The sequence below is a fragment of the Rhinatrema bivittatum genome, chromosome 12, assembly GCF_901001135.1.
Source record: "Rhinatrema bivittatum chromosome 12, aRhiBiv1.1, whole genome shotgun sequence".
Lineage (NCBI taxonomy): Eukaryota > Metazoa > Chordata > Amphibia > Gymnophiona > Rhinatrematidae > Rhinatrema > Rhinatrema bivittatum.
In genome coordinates this window covers 11,686,821-11,697,670 of record NC_042626.1, presented here as the reverse complement: position 1 = coordinate 11,697,670, position 10,850 = coordinate 11,686,821, and the positions used below count along the sequence as shown (strand labels likewise).

Genomic DNA, 10,850 nt, shown 5'->3' with positions numbered 1-10,850 from the left:
ATAAGTAAGAGAGAGATCATGTGTGTCTGACAGCTGGTTTAGGTGATGGAGCATGTGAGTATGTGATTGAGAGCCTGTGTTTAAATGAGAGAGAGAGAGACCATGTGTGTCTGTGTGATTGAGAGCTGATTTAGGTGAGGGAGCATGTGAGTATGTGATTGAGAGCCTGTGTTTAAATGAGAGAGAGAGACCATGTGTGTATGTGTGTGATTGAGAGCTGATTTAGGTGAGGGAGTATGTGATTGAGAGCCTGTGTGTAAATGAGAGAAAGAGAGGACATGTTTGTAAGCATGTGAATGAGAGTCTGTGTGTGAGAGAAAAAGACAGCATGTATTTATGTGATTGAAAGCCTGTGTGTGTGTAAGCGTGAAAAGATAGACAGCATGTGTGTAAATGTGTAATTAAGAGCCTATATAAGTGAGAGAGAAAAAACATTTGTATATGTGAGTGACTGAGAGCATGTGTGTATAGGTGTGTCATTGAGAGCCAGTGTGAGAGAGAGCGCTGGTATGTGACTGAGAGAGGAGAAAGTTCCAAGCAAACCACCCCACCTCCTGCTAATTCAGAACAATCTCAGGACACCTGGATATCAAACGTTCCCAGGTATGCAGAGCAAAAAAATTTTTGTATCCTTATTATTTTTCATTACTGGATCTTTGTGTCTGCTATTTTGAAATATTTTGTTGGTATCTGGAAATGTTTTATATGAGTTTTTAATTATTGGATATTCCACTCATCAGCTGTTTCGAAATATGTTCTTTTTGTTAGTACAGTTTTACTGCTGATGATTTTATATTTCTTGATTTGTTTTATAAGGATGTGTGATGTTTCTTTTTTCCTTTGTTACACTGCATACAGAGACTCTGGCTTGTTGCAGTTTCCAATTCAGTTTTTGTCTGCATGCTTCTTGTTATGCGTTTTGGTCTCTTTATTCTATGTTAGGTGAGGGACAGCACGTGATTCAGGTGAGGTTTTCTGCTGGCGTGTAGTTTCTGTGTAGGACTCTATAGCAGCCTGACTTGGTCCGTTTTCCTAATAGGAGATGTATTGGTGTCTTAAGGCCTGGTGTAATATTTTCAGAGACTTATTGTACTTTAAAAGTGTGATCTTACATAAAATGCACACATTTACTTGTATTTAGTTTTAAACATATTGTATGGCTCTCATGGAATTACATTTTAAAATATGTGGCGTTTATGGCTCTCTCAGCCAAAAAGGTTCCTGACCCCTGATCTAAATGCTCCACTCAGGCCTATTGCTTGGATGCCTAATGCCCTACGCAACGTAGGTAATATGGCTGGCAGAGTGGGAGGTGGGCAGGCACTATGTCCTTGGATGACATGACTGGCCAGTTGAGCCACTACAATGGTAGCATGCAGCACTGGGGGCCAGCCCCCTGATGAGGTGTTAGTGCCTCCTGGGTCTGGCACCCTGGACAGTTACTTGCCTCTTTCCTGCCCAGCTTCTGACCTTCTGAGATCATATGTGAGGGAGCATGTATGAATGAGTGCTTGTGTGACAGAATTAATGTGTATGAGAGGACCCAAGAAAAAGTTTGTGCCACCCACTACCACCCCTAATAATTCACCAGATAAGACATGGGGAGCAGCTGAGTGGCAGAGGGCCCCCTTTCATTGCCCTGAGAGGCTGGAAGAGAAATTGTTGCCTGTGTGCAGCCTGCCAATTCATTTATTGCCCTTTAATGCATACAAATAGTGTTTAGGCAGTTCACTGGCAGGATCTAAGATTTATACAAATGAGGGACATCATCTCTCTTCGCCCCACCCCCGGACCGCAAGTGTCCAGTCCTAGAGTGTGGAAATGTTGGCAAGCCGAGGTCCGCTAACGTGGAAGAAGTCACAGCCCTGGCCAGCGCAGGCTTCCCGCCCACGCAAACAAAATGGCCGACGCGCCTGCAGCGAAAAGAGAGCCCCTGAAAGCCGAGCCCTGCGGCGGGGAGCTTTACAGCACACGCCCCAGGGGCCTGGCTGCAGCTTCCCGCCTCGGAAGGACGAGGCGTCGGGGCCAACTTCCGTGAAGGGAGGGACTACGACAACCACCTCCCTCATCGTCACTTCCGCCCTTCTCAGCTGCGGAGCGGAGGGAGGGGGAAGTACTGTCACGCGCCGATCACGCGCCCTTGCCTTCTCCTCCACCCATTGGCTGGCGGCACCCAATCACAGGTCCCTTTAATTTTTGGGGTGGGGGATGAGGAAACGCTGCGGTCTGGTGACCGTTACTTGCTCTTAGCTGTCAGCCGGAGGCTTTTTTTAATCCGTCGGTAGTTTCTGAGTAAGTTTGAACTATTTGTTTACTCTCAGGCTTTGTCTGCTTTATACTTTGGGAAGGAGGGTTGAACGCCTGCCGGCGTAGAGTGTTTAGGATCTTCTGTTATGTCCATGGGTTGAATTCGTTCGGGAATTTTTTTCCCCTTCCCAGTGTAATTTTAGTGACATTCGTGTGGAGGTGAAATGTCTTCACTGTCTTTCGGGAAATTAAAACTTTTTTTTTAGAAGTTGGTCGTGGGCTGACTGCCGGTTTCTTTCATTCTATTGGTCGAACTGTTTGTCAATCAAGAATGTCTCCGCCAATGTGGGGAGAGGAGAAACGTATGCTATTGGCTAAGGGAGAAGAGACGTGTTAGGTCCACCCTCTTCAGGCTGGAGCGATGGAAAATTCCGCTGCCCCAGTTCGTTGAGGGCCGGAAATGGGCAGGGATCATCCTTATAGTTTTATTGTTATACTTTAAAGTGCCCTAAGGTAGCGTTTTGCAACTTGTATGTAGGAGCAATGTGTCCCTGCCACGTGGATGCCCGAGCTGATGGTGGAAGATAATGACCCCGAAGCTTTCACGGGAACTAAACACGTGTTACGTGTTAGTCTGATTTCTAACTCATCTTTCCTCTGAGTTGGGGGGGGGGGGGGGTTAAGAACTGGAGCAGTGACTTCTTCATGTTACCCCCCTGGTGGAGCCTTGGGGTAGTTTCCATTGGGAAATGCTTCTGCGGTTCGGCAAAACCTTATCTAGCAGCTGATCTCATCCTCTTCCATTTCCTGGCACTTTTTGGGGGGGCTTTTTGTGGTTATCATGGACGCTTGAATTTTGTGACTTGAATTCCCGAGAAACTGTTGAGGCGTGCCGACACCCTTTTCTGTGAAATATTTTCTAACATTATTCCCGAGTCTACCTCCTCTGAGCCTCATACATTGACCTCTTCCTCTAGAGCTTTCTTTCCATTTAAAAGCTTGTTGAGCCTTACTTTGAATAAATACAATTATATTAGGTCATTGACTCTTATTCAGTAGGGTTTGTGGTGCAAACTCAAAATAGTTGTATTTATTTATTTTGTAGCCCTTTTATAGTCTTCCCCACTTGATTCCTTTTGGAGGTATGACCTCCAAAAGAAGTCTTAGGGACCTCAGTGAAAATGTACCGTGTCTGCGAAGGTGTGCACATACTCGAAAGTCCCCCTGGAAATGGCCTTAAGGAGCTTCTGTATAATGAGATTGAAAAGCAGATTATGTAGATAAATATATGCACATACATTTAAACAAAATAAAATGTTGGGGGGGATATTAAGATCAGCATCCCACTAAGATGTCTTTTATTGCATGCCTATGTCATACATTTCCCAAAAATATGCATCTTAATTCACACCCCTACAATGTACTTTATTTTTGTGGTTGTTTGTACATGTGTAGTTCCACGCATCTAAAAATCCACTGTAGGTATCTAGTACTCTTAAAATCTAGATCCCTACAAAATTAAGAGCTTGGACATATTTGCCGTCTGTCATCTTTAAAATTTGGTGGTCTTAATCTTTTGACTTCTGAAATGTGAGGACAATTTCAAAACTGTTAAAATTGTAAGATCTGGAGGGCTAAAAATTGCTTATACATCCAAACTGTGGTCTAATGATGGTGACCTGTATCTTTTGGTGTATTGTTTTAAATTAATTTGTGTGTTTTTTCTGTTTCTATATGAATGGGGGAATTTGGCCCTGCTAACATTCAGGTCATCCACCCCAGTGCAGAGTTAATAACACATTTATTTAGTCCAATAAATAAGAACGTACGACCTCTTTATTTTAGGAAGGAGTGCCTTCATATCATGTTATGCTGTTTCTTTGACTTTTTATGTTTTACTCCTGAAATTTTCTGCTTCCTCTCGAAGGTATTCTTCCAGAGATTTTAGGGATGCTAATTTTTTTTTTTTTTTTTTTAATTGTAGATCCCTATGTGTTTCATATATATAAGGATGTATTTGCTTTGTATGAATGTTAAAATGTAATAAATATAAAGGTACAAAAAAAGTGCCTTCAAGCCTTGTTTATTTAGTTTGTCATGTTAACTTTGTGGCATCAACTGTTTTTTACTTATAAGAAATTGACTCTAGTGCCTAGTCTTCTCCCAGAATCCTTATTTCTGTGTTGATTAGTTCTGTAAACCATGAAGGTTGAGAGAGCTAAAACACCTGAAAATTAGCAGTTCTGAGCATAAGCTGGACCCTTGGATAAGACAGCTGCATAGTGTATAATTCTCCCACCTAAGATTACCTTGATAGCTAAAAAGACTTGGGAGTTCACATATTTCTGTTACGAAATATTAAGATCTCAGTGATGACTCTTTTTTTTTTTGGTCCTTTGGTAGCTGAGATGGTTTCATTTTTCAGTCAGGAAGTTGATTTGTATTTCATTTCATTGCTGTGGTTAGATAGCATGCAGCAACATTTTGTTCCAGTGACACAGACTGACTGCCCTTATCTGGTGGCCCTGCTGTATTTCTCTCTGTAGCAGAGGTGGAGCAGCAGTGGCATAAAAATTGTGTTCGTGGATTGAAACTGCTACAGAAAATGCAGCCACTAATTTGCTTGAAAAATTGTATGTCCTGAGAATAAAATATCTGATATGAACAAGCTTTTCCTTCACCAGGCTGATCCATTCTTCTTGTAGATTACTGGGGCTGGAAACAAACTGCCAAAGCAGAAACGTGCTTGAGATGGCAATATAAAAATTAGTGCCAACAGCAGTGTTGTGAAACATGAAATCTAGTGCTGTGCTCAGTAGAACAGCTATTCTTCCAATATGTAACTATTTTTTGCATCATATCTTTATTATGGCAATCTACAGAACATAATCTTTCAAAATAACTTAAATCAATATTCACCAAAATAACAGCCAGAACATTAACTTTATTTTTGTTTACCACCCAAAACTGCTCTTAGCAGTGAATAATACACAGGACAGACAAACATTCACACACTAAGAACATAAGAAATTGCCATACTGGGTCAGACCAAGGGTCCATCAAGCCCAATCTAGGCTACAAGTACCTGGCAAGTACCCAAACACTAAGTAGGTCCCATACTACCGCTACCAGCAACAGCAGTGGCTAATAAGTCAGCCCGATCAATAGCAGTCAATGGACCTCTCCTCCAAGAACCTATTTTAAACCCAGCTATACTAACTGCACTAACCACATCCTCTAGCAACAAATTCCAGAGCTTAATTGTGTGAGTGAAAAAGAACTTTCTCTGATTAGTTTTAAATGTGCTACTTGCTAACTACATGGAGTTCCCTCTAATTCTTCTATTATCTAAAAGAGTAAATAACCAATTCACATCTACTCGTTGTAGACCTCTCATGATTTTAAAGACCTCTATCATGCCCCCCTCTGCCGTCTCTTCTCCAATCCTTTCTTCATAGGGGAGCTGTTACATCCCCTTTATCATTTTGGTCACTCTTCTCTATACCGTCTTCACTGCAACTATATTGTTTTTGAGATGCGGTGACCAGAATTGTAATCGGTACTCAAGGTGTGGTCTCACCATGGAGCAATAAAGGCATTCACATTTTCCGTTTTATTCACCATTCCCTTCCTAATAATTCCTAACATTCTGTTTGCTTTTTTGACTGCTGCAACACAATGAGCTGACGATTTCAGTGTGTTATCCACTATGATGCCTAGATCTTTTTCCTGGGTGGTAGCTCGTAATATAGAACCCAACATCGTATAGCTACACTATGGGTTATTTTTCCCTATATGCAACACCTTGCACTTGTCCACATTAAGGGCCAGATTTTCAAAGGGATATGCGTGTAAGACATGCGTATACCCCCCCAAAAATCTGGCCGAAGTACCCCCTGCGCGCACCAAGCCTATTTTGCATAGGCTCGGGGGGGCGTGTTGGGGCCAACGTGACATTTGGGGCATGTTGGGGGCGTGTCGGGGGCATTTTGGGGGTGTGGCCGAAGCTTCCAAAACGGGTCCTGGGCCGGGGAATTGCACGCCAGCAGCCCGCTGGCGTGTGCGAGTTTCACCTGCTTCTGGCAGGCGTAACTTTTTTAAAACACAGGTGGAGGGGGTTTAGATAGGGAGGGGAAGGTGCGGGGGGGGGGGATGAAGTTCCCTCCGAGGGCACTCCGATTTTGGAGCGGCCTCTGAGGGAATGGGCAGCGCGCACAGGGCTCGGCGCGCGCCATGTGCACCACCTTGCGCGCGCCCCGACTCCGGATTTTATAAGATACGCGCGGCTACGCGCGTATCTTATAAAATCCCGCGTTCTTTTGTTTGCTCCTGATGCGAACAAAAGTACGCGCGGGCGTAGATTTATAAAATCTACCCGTAAATGTATTCTGCCATTTGGATGCCTAATCTTCCAGTCTCACAAGGTCTTCCTGCAATTTATCACAATCCACTTGTCATTTAACTACTCTGAATAATTTTGTATCATCTGCAAATTTGATTATCTCACTCATCGTATTCCTTTCCAGTCATTTATAAATATTGAAAAGCACCGATCTAAGTATAGATCCCTGAGGCACTCCACTGTTTACCCTCATGAAACCCCTTTAAGGAACATTAAAATAATCATCAAATATGCCCTCTCGACAGCTAATTTGACAGACTTCTCAAAACACAGGAAACAAAACAAAACAAAAAAAAGTGTTCTCCATCATTGGCATAGCCTACATGTCTGTCTTATTAAAGGTGCATCATAGTTCAGCATACTGGTGGTCTAGTTTATCAGCTGTGATTGGGATGAGCCACAATATAATTCTCCAAAGATAAAAAGAAAAATAAAGAGAGGTTCTGTTCGACCCAACTTAATATGCTTTTATGGAAAAATTACAGTAGCACCAAGGATCATTTTCTAGTGTTATATATTTTTGTACCTTATTTTGTTTTTAGCTGTACAGTTTCATTACCATTGAAAACTTTAATAGTAGCTGGGAAAAGAAATGAAAATTGAAGACCTCGCCAATTTAATTCGGAACACATAGGCAACATTTACCGGTGAGCTTTTGATACTTTTTGAGAAAAGTCATTAGAATCGGTTTCTGACCGCCATATTCAAAGACTCCTATCCGTTTTTTAAAAGCTTGCATTATCCTGACCTTGTCTGCAAAATTAAGTATTCGTTCGATGACTGGTCTAGGACATTGCATATTTTCTCTCATAGGGCCAATTCTATGAATTTCTTCCACTACCACTGGCTTGGTAACCATTGATTGAAAGGCCCAACATTTCAGGAAGCCTGACTTATGAGTTGTACAAGTTCTTTCTCTTTGAGCTGTTCTGGCAGTCAAATAATCCTTAAATTATGTCTAGTCTGATCATATAGAATTGCATTATCTTTTTTCAAGTTGGCTAACTGTGTCACAAGCTGATCTGATGTAATTTCCTGTGCCGACACTGGATTTTCAATGTCTGCAAGAGATTCAGTGTGTTTTTCCATATCCTCTTTAATTTCATCCAGTGATTGCAATTTGGATCTTCCAGATTTGCAGAAACTAGCTTTAGAAATTTCTCAGAATAGAACATTTTACGTCAGTAATGCTTTTTCTCGAGCTCAGCTGCCAAACTGAGATCTTCGATTTTTCTTTAGCTAATCTTGTGGATTTCATCGAAATTCCAAATGTCAACACTGCTATAGTTGATCTCAGTGCTAAGAATTTACATTCAGATTGTAAAACAACTCGTTTAGGGGTTTCTAAATATTAGAATTGAATATGCCCTCTCAGAGCTTTTCTGCATGCAGCTTCTTCTCAATAGTGGTGCATAACCACAAGTCTAGTATGTAATATTTAAGGCACACCATTACTGATTCATACAAATTGTCTTCAAAACAAGGAGGGATTCCACCAAATGATTCTTAATCTGAAAATGACAATCAGTAGGAAGTACAATGTAAAACATTCTTATATATTTTTGAATTTGGAGCCCCATTCTCTTGGTCTGCATTTTATTTAATAAATAGCTTTTTGGAGAATGAACAACTTTTTTTATTATATATTCCACGTTCTGACGCTTGAAAGCAGGTTACATTCAGGTAATATAAGCCCTCTGAGGATAAGGAAATATTTACAATTTCATTTTGTATCTGAGGTAATGGAGGGTAAAGTGACTTGCCAAGGTCACAAGAGTGCTAGTGGGATGTGAACCCTGGTTTTCCTTGTTTGTAGCCTCTAGGCTTCACTCCCAAGAAGCACGGACTTCAAAGAGCCTAAGCCACAGTCCACAAAAGAGTGCACTGCAGATTTCTCCACTGATAGAAAAAGTAAATATGCAAGGGAGCTGACTTCTATAGAACAGAGATCAATTTGCTGACCTAGGCTTATCTAAACTTTGACTTTTGTTCAGCAGGCTGACTTGGGGTGTTCCAAACATAGGAAATAGGCAACAGAAAACAGTCACAGAATCCCACAAACTCAAGTTGGTACATATAAGCTGGGTTAATTGCTTCAAATTACTAAAATGTTAACTGCATATTCCCTCACTTGCTCACAACTCTTCAGCACGTAAAAAGAATGCCCAATCACAGGACAAATGTATGAATAGTTTTCCAGTTAATTGGGTTGGCTGTATTTATGGTTATTGGTTGCTCCTGTAATTTAAGTTCTGCCTTGGGAAGCTTGCTGGATGGACCATTTGGTCTTTTTCTGCTGACAGGACTATGTTATATATGTTAAGCTACAGCTGTATTGGTGCTAGAGATACCTGCTGGTGTGATTTGAAATGTGAATTTCTCTTTTAAACCAGATACTTCATATGAAATTACTCCATATCTTAATTTTTCTTTTCTTTTTTTTTTTAACAGGGTCTGGGCATTAACTACCCAATAATCCAGAAAGTCATTGGTAAAGTATCCAAGCAAGTGACTCATTGTATTAATCCTGACTCTGAATTTATGTGCTCTTGATCATGAGGAAATGTGTGTGATAATGCTTTGGTTTCTTCTAGTGGGAAGAATCTGCTGTTACATGTAGGTCAGGTGTATTGGAAGGAGTAGCTCTGTTAAGTTGGTGGACCTTGAGTTGGGTGTTCAGACCCATTCAAGATCTGTGGGACAAGCACTCTTCCCATGGTTGCAAAATGTGAAAAACCCTGTGCGAATCACAGCATCTACTGCAGTGCCAAACTTGTTTAAATGTTAAGTCTGTAGGGATTACATTTGTTATTTCACCAGTTTCAGTAGATTCCAGCACTGATGCTCTGCTTTGAAAAACCATAAATAATCTAGTGTTTGAATAATCTCCTTCTCCATTGTGTGACCTGCTATGGATTACACCTACATAAGCTATTTCTTTTTAGAAAAAAGTCACCATCTCTATTGTCTTTCTTTTTATTTATTTTCCTCAGATACAATGACTTCTTTTAGTTTAGGCCACAGTTCAGAAATTTCCCCCTCCCTTCCCATCTTCCTATTGTGTCATTAATGAACTTTCCTCTCCTTCCCACTATTTCATCAGTCTGTATTCTTGAAGGCCAGGACTCTGACCTTGGTGTGACCTGCCTCTGCTGTTATACTGAACCCTATCATCTGATTACTGGCGTTCAGGAGACTGCCTCGACATTAGAAACACTTTCTCCATTTGTATGGACCAGGTCCCATATCTGGGGATTCCAATACCATTTGCCTGAAGAGAGCCAAGATCACAGGCAGTGAGCAAAGTGCCTTTTTTCAGTAGTTATTTACCACATTCCATTGAAATTGGGAGGAAACTTTCCTCAAGAAATGTCCTCTATTGTTAAAATCCCTAAAAAAATAAAACTGCCCAAGATGCATAACAGGGTTTTCACTATCACTGGTGCATTGCATAGACCAGAAAGCTAAAACTGTTCACTGAGAAGAGTAAATTCAGATGATCTCCCATTTGTGATTTTCTTACCTAAAAACTCAGTACACAATACCCTATCAGTGGTTCTTAACCCAGTCCTTGGGGAAACACCAACCAGACTGGTTTTCAGGATGTCTACAATTAATATGCTTGAGACTTGCAGACAGATTTGCATGCAAATCTATCTCATGCTTATTCATTTTTCATTTCCTGACAACCAGACTGGTAGGTGTGTCCCGAGGACTGGGTTGAGAGCCACTGTCCTAATCCATAGTTGCAGAAAGGATCCAGAGTTGTCACAAAAATAAATGTTCTGATTTGACTTGTTTATAGTGCAAAGAACAGCAAATATATCAGTAAATTTCCATGTGTTATGTGTCGGTGCTGTGTTGGGAGTGTTCCATCAGTGGCTAGCTAGGATAAGCCAGACCTGTTCAAGGCTTCATTGTAATGCAGTGTGTGCCTTTTTATAATTAGCCTTAGTTTGGGTTCTGGAATTCATTCTTAATACAAAGGATGAGCAAACTCCTTTTATCTGGCCATGTGTGGAGCCCAGCCTTTGTCAACAAGTAGACAGTAGGAATAATCAGAGGGCAGAAATGTATGGTAGAGCTTTCCTTTGATGTGCCAAATTCACTATTGTCTGGTGGACCACTCTTGGCTCTAAGGTCCTGATGAGCTTATAGTGTAATTGTTCATTGAGGGACATAGGTTACTTGCTAAAGTGAG

General features: G+C 41.2%; 1 protein-coding gene across 3 annotated transcripts in view; it reads left to right on the top strand.

Moving 5' to 3' along the window:
• The first annotated feature begins 2,151 nt into the window (after positions 1 to 2,151).
• Positions 2,152 to 10,850, top strand: part of LOC115073740 (mitochondrial glutamate carrier 1-like) — a 34,811-nt gene continuing 26,112 nt past the window's right edge. Inside the window, exons 1-2 of one of the 3 annotated variants that reach the window (XM_029572438.1) lie at positions 2,152 to 2,292; positions 9,101 to 9,140. The gene's annotated coding sequence lies outside the window, so the exon portion shown is untranslated. Of the gene's footprint in view, positions 2,293 to 9,100; positions 9,154 to 10,850 lie in introns of all 3 variants that reach the window. The other 2 variants (XM_029572439.1, XM_029572440.1) reach the window with 2 other exon arrangements.